The sequence below is a fragment of the Dendrobates tinctorius genome, unplaced genomic scaffold (genome assembly GCF_039654945.1).
Source record: "Dendrobates tinctorius isolate UK_male_01 unplaced genomic scaffold, ASM3965494v1 ptg000090l, whole genome shotgun sequence".
NCBI lineage: Eukaryota > Metazoa > Chordata > Amphibia > Anura > Dendrobatidae > Dendrobates > Dendrobates tinctorius.
In genome coordinates, this window is record NW_027361758.1 from 9,147,731 (window position 1) to 9,160,387 (window position 12,657).

The 12,657-nt window shown below is 45.8% G+C and overlaps 1 protein-coding gene and 1 long non-coding RNA gene across 6 annotated transcripts in view; one reads left to right on the forward strand and one right to left on the reverse strand.

The window, feature by feature from the left end:
- LOC141098360 (uncharacterized) overlaps positions 1–8,932 on the forward strand; it is a 60,377-nt gene extending 51,445 nt beyond the window's left edge. The window contains exon 3 of the long non-coding RNA XR_012234215.1: positions 8,365–8,932. This is a non-coding gene — a long non-coding RNA (uncharacterized lncRNA). The remainder of the gene's footprint in view (positions 1–8,364) is intronic.
- MPHOSPH9 (M-phase phosphoprotein 9) overlaps positions 1–12,657 on the reverse strand; it is a 285,436-nt gene that overhangs the window by 88,947 nt on the left and 183,832 nt on the right. The window lies entirely within an intron of this gene.

Consider the following 12,657-nt stretch of genomic DNA (forward strand, 5'->3'; position numbering starts at 1 on the left):
TAGCCTCCTTCACATGAACATGTTTTGCCACAGAGCGAGTGTCTGTGTGGATCACATGCGTGTCCGTGTGATCCACACAGAGACAAGTCAGTTTTTGGCTGTCACCACGGATGTCATACGGCATGAATTGTGGTATGTGTTAAGGGGGGGCCCATTGAGACTCTTTCGCCCGGGGCCCTCAAAAACCTGGAGCCGGCCCTGTCTCCACTGCTTGCCATTTAATTGCAAGACCCGTCACATGTATTAGTTGCCTGCTGCCTGTTGTGTGTTCTGTTGAGGGGAAATGACTGCTAAATAAGAGAGCAATTGGGTTTTTCAGCAGTGTCTGAGGAAAAAAAGGCTATTATCTTTAGAATCTCAGGTTTCAGTCATCTCCCTCATCTTATTGTTTGTTTGGTGTTGTGTTAAACAATGTAAAAAGCCTATGAAGTTGTGTGGAATGCCAGAAGGGGGAAGACTACAGCCCCTGGAGTGGAAGATTGTCTTGAAAGGAAACGTATCCTAGAAGATAATGGATTGTTGTCTACTGCTAAGGCATGGGAAAGAGTCTCTGAAAGTCTGTATAGAGAAAATTGGGTAGAAGAGTAAAGGAATAAAAAGGACAGTTTTGAGTTATGTGTATTACAAAAATGTATCCTGTGAGCGGCCACTGCCGTATAATGGTGTCAAAGAGCCATGTGTTTCTATTGATGGCAGCCATTTTGTTGGTGAGCCATGTATTTCTTCTGATGGCAGACATTTTGGGAATGGCAAATATGTGTTCTTCTGGTGGCCATTTTGGTGAAGGCAAATGTGTTTCTTCTGGTGGCCATCGTGGAACGTCGCCCCAGATCATACAACAGTACATTGTTGTGGCCTGTGATACGATTTTCAGTTCTGTATAGGAGAAAGTAGGTCTGGAGTGACGGACTCGACCTATAGGTTTGGCGCGTAAGTTGGACTGAGTTGATTCAGTGCATAGCCTAATAAATTGAGGTTTGTCGCGTAACTTGGAGTGAGTTGAATCAGCAGGTGGCCTAGTGAGTAAATTGAGCCTTGCCACGTGACCTGGAGTGAGTTGATTCGGCACTAGAGGGCCTGATAATTTGATTAATAATTTGATTAATACAAGGTAATTTTTGTAAACTACAGAACACGGAAATCAGACGGGAACCACGTAGCAAGAACACAATTCAGGAAGACACACACACCTTCCAGTGATGAACATCTTAGATTAATGCAACACACCACACCACCAAATTCCTGTTACCCAGTAATGACCACTAACGGCCAATACTACTACAAACTGTTCCTTAACATACAATCCTCTGTCTCCAAACACAGACAGCCCCCTCATGCCCTCTCCTGCTCCCACCTGCTAACACTTTCTCTGCTCCTTCTCACTGCTGGTGATATCTCTCCAAATCCTGGTCCTCCTCACCACATTCCCACAGTCATTTCTACCTCCCATCCACACTCTATCACAACCTTCCGTAACCTCTCCAACCTTATACCCATTCACCCAGCCCCCGCTTCCCCAGTCCCACTAACAGGAGCTCTGTGGAACGCTCGCTCTGTCTGCAACAAGCTTTCCTACATCCATGATCTTTTTGTTACTACCAAACTCTCCTTCCTCGCCATCACCGAAACCTGGCTCACCCCTTCTGACACAGCCTCTCCTGCTGCACTTTCGTATGGCGGCTTCCACCTTTCTCACACCCCCCGCCCCAGCAGCAAACATGGTGGAGGAGTTGGTTTTCTCCTGTCAGATACCTGCTCCTTCACCCCAATCCCACTGCCACCCTCTGTTACCCTCCCTTCCTTTGAGGTGCACTCTGTGCGCATCTACTCCCCCTCCAACCTCCAACTGGCTGTCATCTACCGCCCCCCAGGGCCAGCCACCACCTTCTTTGACCACTTCACCACCTGGTTACTTCATTTCCTTTCCGCGGACATCCCTACTATCATCATGGGCGACTTCAACATCCCCATTGACACTTCCCTCTCAGCTGCCACTAAACTTCTATCTCTCACTTCCTCCTTCGGCCTCACTCAATGGTCTTCTACAGCCACCCACAAAGATGGCCACACACTGGACCTCATCTTCACCCGCCTCTGCTCCCTATCTAACCTCTCTAACTCACCTCTTCCTCTCTCTGACCACAACCTGCTCACATTCTCTTCCCTCTTCACTCCATGTCTACAATCCCCACCCCACAAACTTTCACACCCTCGCAGGAATCTTAAACACCTTGACCTACACTCATTCTCCGAATCCCTCCTCCCTCTTACAGATATAAGTTCCTTACACAATGCGGATGACGCTGCCGCTCTATATAACACCACAATAGCTGTAGCTTTGGAATCCGCTGCCCCACTTACACATACCAAAACTCGCAAAATCAACAGACAGCCCTGGCACACCAGCCTGACCAAAGAGCTGAGGTGAGCTTCCAGGGCTGCTGAGCGCAGATGGAAAAGATCCCACTCCAACGAGCATTTCATCGCATTCAAACAGTCCCTCACTACTTTCAAGACCACACTCGCCACAGCTAAACAAACCTACTTCTCATCTCTCATATCCTCCCTGTCTCACAACCCTAAACAGTTATTCAACACCTTCAATTCTCTCCTCCGCCCCCCAGCACCTTCTCCCTCCCCACTCATCTCAGCTGAAGACTTTGCCTCATTTTTCAAGCAGAAAATTGATAACATCAGGGACAGTTTTGGTCAACAACCCCCAGAGCCCTTCCTCCCGACTTCCCAGCCCTCCACCTTCAAAACCAACTTCTCCACCATTACAGAAGATCGACTCTCCACTCTACTCTCAAGATCACATCTCACCACCTGTGCACTCGACCCGATCCCATCCCACTTCATCCCAAACCTCACCACAGTCTTCATCCCAACCCTAACCCATCTCTTCAACCTATCACTAACAACTGGTGTTTTCCCCTCAAGCTTTAAACATGCCTCCATCACACCTATCCTCAAAAAGCCCTCTCTTGACCCATCCTCTGTATCTAGCTATCGCCCTATATCACTTCTCCCATACGCCTCCAAGCTACTGGAACAACACGTCTACCTTGAACTGTCCTCCCATCTCTCTTCTTGCTCCCTCTTCGACCGCTTACAATCTGGCTTCCGGTCACACCACTCCACTGAAACTGCCCTTACTAAGGTCACCAATGACCTCTTAACTGCCAAGAGCAAGCGACACTACTCTGTCCTCCTCCTCCTGGACCTGTCGGCTGCCTTTGACACAGTGGACCATTCCCTATTATTACAGACCCTCTCATCCCTCGGCATCACAGACTTGGCCCTCTCCTGGATCTCATCATACCTAACAGACCGGACATTCAGCGTCTCCCACTCACACACCACCTCCTCACCTCGCCCCCTATCTGTCGGAGTCCCACAAGGTTCAGTCCTAGGGCCCCTGCTGTTCTCTATTTACACCTTTGGCCTGGGGCAGCTCATAGAATCTCATGGCTTTCAGTATCATCTTTATGCTGATGACACACAGATCTACATCTCTGGACCAGATATCACCTCCCTACTAACCAGAATCCCTCAATGTCTGTCCACTATTTCATCCTTCTTCTCCACTAGATATCTGAAACTCAACATGGACAAAACAGAATTCATCATCTTTCCCCCATCTCACGTGACCCCCCCTACGAACCTATCAATTACAGTAAATGACTGCCCACTCTCCCCAGTCCCACAAGCTCGCTGCCTCGGAGTAATCCTTGATGCTGATCTCTCCTTCAAACCACATATCCAAACCCTTTCCACTTCCTGCCGACTTCAACTCAAAAATATTTCACGCATCCGTTCATTCCTCACCCAAGAATCTGCAAAAACCCTAGTCCATGCCCTCATCATCTCTCGCCTTGACTACTGCAACCTCATGCTCTGCGGCCTCCCCTCAAACACTCTCGCACCCCTCCAATCTATTCTAAACTCTGCTGCCCGACTAATCCACCTGTCCCCCCGCTATTCCCCAGCTTCTCCCCTCTGTCAATCCCTTCACTGGCTCCCAATTGCCCAGAGACTCCATTACAAAACCCTAACCATGACATACAAAGCCATCCACAACTTGTCTCCTCCATACATCTGTGACCTCGTCTCCCGGTACTTTCCTGCACGCAACCTCCGATCCTCACAAGATCTCCTTCTCTACTCCCCTCTTATCTCCTCTTCCCACAATCGCATACAAGATTTCTCTCGCGCATCACCCCTACTCTGGAACTCTCTACCACAACATATCAGACTCTCACCTACCATCGAAACCTTCAAAAAGAGCCTGAAGACCCACCTCTTCCGACAAGCCTATAACCTGCAGTAACCACCGATCGACCAAACCGCTGCACGACCAGCTCTACCCTCGCCTACTGTATTATCACCCATCCCTTGAAGATTGTGAGCCCTCGCGGGCAGGGTCCTCTCTCCTCCTGTACCAGTTATGACTTGTATTGTTTAAGATTATTGTACTTGTTTTTATGTATACCCCCCTCACATGTAAAGCGCCATGGAATAAATGGCGCTATAACAATAAATAATAATAATAATAATAATAATAATAATAATAATAATACTATATTCCTTCGAGAAGTGAACAGGCTTTTCCCATGTTCCCTGTTACAATGGGGTCCAGTGGAACCAAAGGATGGAGGGCACCACTAAAAGGGATCACCTGTACATGCTAATAGTAACATTTAGCAAAAGGGGAGAAAAGATGCATGTACAAAATAGGGATCACCAGACTGATAAAGTATAAAATTCACCTTTATTGGAACACTACAAAAGACACACTGGATTTAAAAACATTTAAAAATGCAAAAAAGCAGTCAAAAAAATCCCAGTACCCACAATAGGGTTACAAAAGGACCCCTGTTGTCCCCCACCACAAGAGCAATCCATAAAAATTGCCACAGTAAATGCTCCCACAATTATATTATATAGATATATCCTTATTAGTGGAATGAAAACCTGCAAAATCACAAACACATCAAATGCCCATACTTAGACATACCATATAGCTGCGGAAAAACAGCGGCATGTTAGTACAATGCACAAATAGACAAAAATAGATAACAAGTGCAGAAGAGAGTCGGCTGCCCAATATAACCTGAGCCCAAGAGGATGAAAGCATGCGCCTGAGACGTTAGCACATAACAACGGGCTGAGAATAAGTCAGGTAGTGAGGCGAACAGGGGCCCCACAAGATGCCCAACGCGTTACGCCAGGGAACCTGGCTTCATCAGGGGCAGTGTACAATGTGTCATAGAGCGATTTATATATACCATAAGGTAATGCAGTTTGCCAGAGCGCAGCTGAGGAGGAGTCACATGATGAAAGCCGAGTGCTGAGGCCGGCGTGTGACGTAAATGGAAGTTGCGCAAGGCCTCAGCGCTACTGGTGAGGGCACCTCCGGGAACTTCCAAGATGGCCGCCGATATAAGCGACAGCGCATGCGTCAAGACGCGCACGCGTAGTACCAGCGAGTGCCAGATAAATGCAGGAAGATATACCTGGTTCGCATCTGCGCAGTACAAGCCAATCCAGGCTTGGTGCATAGCAACCAGTAGCGCACGCGCAGTCCAGACAAACCGGGACTCTGTAAAAAAGAGTCATGATGATTTATTTATGCGTGGTAACGGGCACTCAGGACTTAGCGCATGCAGAGAGAGGGAGATGTAGACTGCAAGAAGGTACAAGAGCCCATCCATTAAGTATACCCATAACCAAAATGTGCAACACGCACTAAGCATATCACAGAAGAGGGACAGCAAAAGCAATATACATCAAATGCAAATAACCACTCTCATAGTTATTTTCCCAGCACAGTCGTCAGCCTGCCAGTGGACATTAACCAAAACACAGAACCCCCTATATATAGAGGAGGGTAAACTCCATACAAAAGGTTATTAAATATGGTATCCCTAAATTAAAAAAACATGTTTTTTTTTAACAGAAACTAGTTCATCGGTAATTCTAAATGTAGAGAAAGGTCCAGCGGCCATCTAGGAAGTTCCCGGAGGTGCCCTCACCAGTGGCGCTGAGGCCTTGCGCAATTTCCGTTTACGTCACACGCCGGCCTCAGCACTCGGCTTTCATCATGCGGCTCCTCCTCAGCTGCGCTCTGGCAATCTGCATTACCTTAAGGTATATATAAATCGCTCTTTGACACATTGTACACTGCCCCTGATGAAGCCAGGTTTCCTGGCGTAACGCGTTGGGCATCTTGTGGGGCCCCTGTTCTCCTCACTACCTGACTTATTCTCAGCCCATTGTTATGTGCTAACTTCTCAGGCGCATGCTTTCATCCTCTTGGGCTCAGGTTATATTGGGCAGCCGACTTTCTTCTGCACTTGTTATCTATTTTTGTCTATTTGTGCATTGTACTAACATGCCACTGTTTTCCCGCAGCTATATGGCATGTCTAAGTATGGCCATTTGATGTGTTTGTGATTTTGCAGGTTTTCATTCCACTAATAAGGATATATCTATATAATTGTGGGAGTATTTACTGTGGCATTTTTTATGGATTGCTCTTGTGGTGGGGGACAACAGGGGTCCTTTTGTAACCCTATTGTGGGTACTGGGATTTTTTTGACTGCTTTTTTGCATTTTTAAATGTTTTTAAATCTAGTGTGTCTTTTGTAGTGTTCCAATAAAGGTGAATTTTATACTTTATCAGAGTCTGGTGATCCCTATTGTGTACACATACATCTTTTCTCCCCTTTTGCTAAATGTTACTATTAGCACGTACAGGTGATCCCTTTTAGTGGTGCCCTCCATCCTTTGTTTCTTATCGGTTATTCAATAGGGGTCTCTGTTTGTTTCCCTTTTTCTTTGGAGGTGGCACACTGTGGCTTGTTATATACATCCTTTTGCTTATTTGATATTGTGTTATATTATGGACCTGTCAGCCAGAGAAACAGCTTGGAGCCAGAGGGCCCAAGGGATTTTTGATGTTGGTAACAATACATCTGTTGAGCCAGTCAATGATGATGGAGGCTTTATTACAATTATAACCGAATTGACCAATTTACATAGATCACTTACTAAGGTGTGGTGGAACATTAGGAGCCTTGAGCAATATAAGGTCACAGGGCTGGTGCCGCGTGGCTTGAGGTTACAGATTTTTCCCGCATGGGAGGTGGATGAGAGTTTTCAGAATACATGGGAGACGGGTCTAGTCAAGTGTTCTCTTTTACTTATGGATATGTTGATAGCCCATGACCAAGCCCTATTGGTAAAACTGAAGGAGGATATCAAATTAAGGGAAAACAAACTCCTGACCTTTGATCCCTCCCAAATCACCACTTTTAAACAGCAACTTAAAACGGTGATAGATAAATTTGAGAAAGAGATTATTGAGGGGAAACGACAGAAATTCAAGCGTGATAAACTGGACTTTAATAATGATCGGGCCTTCAAATGGAGACACCGGGGCAACAAGCGGACAGTTTCCTTTGATTTGAATAAACATAAGGATATTAACAGCAGACAAGATCAATCCTCTAGTGATTTTTTTATCATCAGATCTAAGCGATCTAGAAGGAGCTGTAGGAGGGGTAGACAGAAGACTAAGAGGGGTCAGGAAAAGAAACAGAGGTTACAAGCAGACCTCCCCGGCCTACAAACGGGAAAGCCGCTTCAGTTGGGGGATTTTATGAAGTGAACCTAAATTGACCCCATTTATCTCCCCCAGTCCTAACTTGATAGCGAGGCGCGCTCAGAACTTGAAGGATAGACTCTGTCACAGCCACTATGTTCGTCCAACAGTGAGACTGAATAGAGGTACCAGGATTTATGGCACCTATCCCTGCGGGAACTGTAATGTTTGCCAGTTTATGGTGGCCCAGGATGGATACCCACTTTCGATATCTCCTTTTGAGATCAAACCAGACAGGACCTATTTCAATTGTAAATCACGGAATTTGGTCTACGCTTTAATCTGTAATTGTCCGCGAGTATATGTAGGACAAACGACACAGGAACTCCGTCGGCGAGTCCAACAACATATTTCGAACATCTCTACAGCAAAGAAGGACCTGGAAAAAGGCAAGGGCATTTCATAAGTTGCATCACATTGGTTTGAGGTGCATCAGGGAAGAACTATGGGCTTAAAGGTGCTGGGCCTTGAATTGGTTCTGGAAAATATTAGAGGGGGGGGGGATTTGGTCAACAAACTCCTTAGGTGTGAATCCAAATGGATCCATAACCTTAAGAGTCTTACTCCCCATGGCCTAAATGAAGAGCTTCTTTTTACGGGGTTCTATAAGCAGCTTTGAGTTTATGTGGGACTAGGTCCTTGTGGGTTCGTTTTGTATATTTGTTCATACTCACTCTTCTAATTGTTTTGTTCCCCAGACGCTACCCTTGGATCTAGGTATATTTTTTTCTCAGAATTTACGACAAGCCTCGAGCTAAGAATAGGAAGGAATCCCTCTGCATGGCGGCTATATTCTTCTTATGAAATTGATTTCTTTTCTTCTACTGGACTGGATGGATGGCGACACGTTTGTATGATTATTGTGGACATATTTTGGACTGTAGGGTGTAATTTTCATATTACTCCCTTTAGTCAGTAATATATTTTTTTGAATCTATTCTTGTGTCCGTCTCCCTTGTATTCATCAATTGGTCTCATTGTATATACTGTGTGCCGACATAATTATGACTGGTTACCAGACCTTTCTCTACATTTAGAATTACAGATGAACTAGTTTCTATCTGTTAAAAAAAACATGTTTTTTTAATTTAGGGATACCATATTTAATAACCTTTTGTATGGAGTGTACCCTCCTCTATATATAGGGGGTTCTGTGTTTTGGTTAATGTCCACTGGCAGGCTGACGACTGTGCTGGGAAAATAATTATGAGGCTGTGTGCCCACGTAGCGATCTTTAAGCGTTTTTGCCGCGATTTTCGGCGCGAAAACGCTGCGAAAACGCTTAAAAATCATGTACAGAACGCCCCCATGCATTCCTATGGCATTCCGCACATGCTGTGCTAATGCTGCGCTTTTTTCCGCGGCGGAATCGCATCGCGGAAAAATTGCAGCATGCTCATTCTTTTTTGCGGAATCGCAAAGAATTGCCGCGATTCGGCACCCATAGGAATGCATGAGAACCGCTTATTTCCCGCATGTGGCTATGCCCACCATGCGGGAAGTTAAGCGTCTCATGTGCGGTTGGTACCCACGGTGTGGAGGAGAGGAGACTGTCCTCCAGGCCCTGGGTACCATACCCCTGTAAAAAAAAGAATAAAAAATAAAAAATCGGGGTATATTTACCTTCCGGTGTCCCGCGCTGCATTCCCGGCCTAAGCGTTCCCAGTAATGCCTTGCGGCAAGGCCCTGTAATGACGTGGTCTCGCGAGATCGCTATAGCAACGCGAGACTACGTCATCACAGGTCTCGCAAGGCATTACTGGGAACGCTTAGGCCGGGAATCCAGCGCGGGATGCCGGAAGGTAAATATACCCCGATTTTTTTTATTTTTTTTAGCATTTTAACATCCTATCTTTTACTATTGAAGCCGCATAGCGGCCTCAATAGTAAAAACCTGGTCATACTTGTCAAACACTATGTTTGACGACAGTGACCAACCTGTCAATCACTTTCCAAGCGATGCTTCAAATCGCTTGGAAAGTGCTTGAATATCGCACGCGAAAATCGCGATCATAATCGCGGTAAAATCGCGGGAAAAAACGCGCGATTTCTGGGAAGGAGTCCGGTTTTTAGTGAGCGTTTTAAAACGCTACGTGGGCACATAGCCTGAAAGTGGTTATTTGCATTTGATGTATATTGCTTTTCCCGCCCCTCTTCTGTGATATGCTTAGTGCGTGTTGCACATTTTGGTTATGGATATACTTAATGGATGGGCTCTTGTACCTTCTTGCAGTCTACATCTCCCTCTCTCTGCATGCACTAAGTCCTGAGTGGCCGTTACCACGCATAAATAAATCACCATGACTCTTTTTTACAGTCCCGGTTTGTCTGGACTGCGCGTGCGCTACTGGTTGCTATGCACCAAGCCTGGATTGGCTTGTACTGCGCAGATGCGAACCAGGTATATCTTCCTGCATTTATCTGGCATTCGTTGGTACTACGCGTGCGTGTCTTGACACATGCGCTGTCGCTTATATCGGCGGCCATCTTGGAAGTTCCCGGAGGTCCCCTCACCAGTGGTGCTGAGGCCTTGCGCAACTTCCGTTTACGTCACACGCCGGCCTCAGCACTCGGCTTTCATCATGCGGCTCCTCCTCAGCTGCGCTCTGGCAATCTGCATTACCTTAAGGTATATATAAATCGCTCTTTGACACATTGTACACTGCCCCTGATGAAGCCAGGTTTCCTGGCGTAACGCGTTGGGCATCTTGTGGGGCCCCTGTTCTCCTCACTACCTGACTTATTCTCAGCCCGTTGTTATGTGCTAACTTCTCAGGCGCATGCTTTCATCCTCTTGGGCTCAGGTTATATTGGGCAGCCGATTCTCTTCTGCACTTGTTATCTATTTTTGTCTATTTGTGTATTGTACTAACATGCCACTGTTTTGCCGCAGCTATATGGTATGTCTAAGTATAGGCATTTGATGTGTTTGTGATTTTGCAGGTTTTCATTCCACTAATAAGGATATATCTATATAATATAATTGTGGGAGTATTTACTGTGGCTTTTTTTATGGATTGCTCTTGTGGTGGGGGGACAACAGGGGTCATTTTGTAACCCTATTGTGGGTACTGGGATTTTTTTGACTGCTTTTTTGCATTTTTAAATGTTTTTAAATCTAGTGTGTCGTTTGTAGTGTTCCAATAAAGGTGAATTTTATACTTTATCAGAGTCTGGTGAGCCCTATTGTGTACATGCATCTTTTCTCCCCTTTTGCTAAATGGGGTCCAGTGGGCCACCGACCCTTTCCCCAATCACTCCTGTGGTGAACCCAATAATCCATTCACCTGGATCATCCCTGGCACCGACCTTTTCTACTGTCACTTCCATACCCAGTACCTCACAGGCTCTCTCGCAGGGGGGGGACTCAATCTTGGAGGGGGATACCAACATCACGGGATGAACAAAGGGGAGGGAATGTTGGCAACCTATTTTTGAAAAAGAACTTCCTGAGGGACCCTTGTTAGTGGTGGGAAAGGGTGACATAACAATAGAAATAAATGCTATTGTTAATGCTGCCAATTCTTGGTCAGAGCACATTGGAGGTGTGGCTAGAATTATAGTGGAAGCAGGAGGGGCGACTATTCAAGCTGACAGTCGAACCTAAACACTTTGTCACTGCAGCGTCATATGAGACTTCAATGTTCCATCTTGATTCTGGATAATGTAATTCTTGTCCACTGCACCATCCTCAACCCGTCCACGCTGCTTCCTCTTTCCAGGGGGGATTTGGATGATACTGATGCTCTCATCGCCTTTACACACTCAGAGGATCATGACTGCCTCGAACAGATGCAGGAAGAAGCAGCCTCCAAGAAAAATGTGCCTGAAGACCATTCCCACATGCTGACCTGACGTTCTTCACTGATGGTTCCAGATTTACAGATGAAAAAGGAAGGTTCCATACGGGATATGCCGTGGTTACACATGACCAGGTCATCTCAGCTGGATCCCTACCACCACACGTTTGCACAAGAAGTGGAACTTAAGGCTTTGACACTGGCTTGTCAGGAAGCGACGGAGAAGATGATCAACATCTACACGGATTCAAGATAAGCTTTCGAGTGGCTCATGACTTCGGCAGTATCTGAGCAGCCAGAGAATACCTAACATCCAGTGGAACTCCTGTAAAGCATGCTGCTTCCATACAAGAACTTGTGGCCGCTCTAGATCTACCTTCAGAGGTTGCAGTGATCATGATCAAAGCTCATAGTAACATAGTTATTAAGGTTGAAGGGAGACTTTAAGTCCATCTAGTTCAACCCATATCCTGTCCTAACCTGCCTTAACATGTTGATCCAGAGGAAGGCAAAAAAAACCCATGTGGCAAACAGTAAGCTTCACATTGGGGAAGAAAATTCCTTCCCGACTCCACATACGGCAATCAGACTAGCTCCCTGGATCAACGCAATATTAAGGAAACTAGTGTATATACCCTCTAATATTATACTTTTCAAGAAAGGCATCCAGTCCCTTCTTAAATTTTAGTAGGGAATCACTCATTACAACATCATATGGCAGAGAGTTCCATAGTCTCACTGCTCTTACAGTAAAGAATCCGTGTCTGTGAGTATGCTTAAACCTTCTTTCCTCCAGACGTAGAGGATGCCCCCTTGTCCCCGTCACAGGTCTAAGAGTAAAAAGATCATTAGAAAGGTCTTTGTACTGTCCCCGCATATATTTATACATTGTAATAAGATCACCCCTAAGCCTTCGATTCTCCAAACTAAATAACCCCAAGTGTAATAACCTGTCTTGGTATTGCAGACCCCCTAGTTCCCTAATAACCTTGGTCGCTCTTCTCTGCACCAGCTCCAGTTCAGCTATGTCTTTCTTATACACCGGAGACCAGAACTGTACACAGTATTCTAAGTGTGGTCGTACTAGTGACTTATATAGAGGTAAAATTATGTTCTCCTCATGAGCATCTATGCCTCTTTTAATGCATCCCATTATTTTATTTGCCTTTGCAGTAGCTGCCTGACACTGGC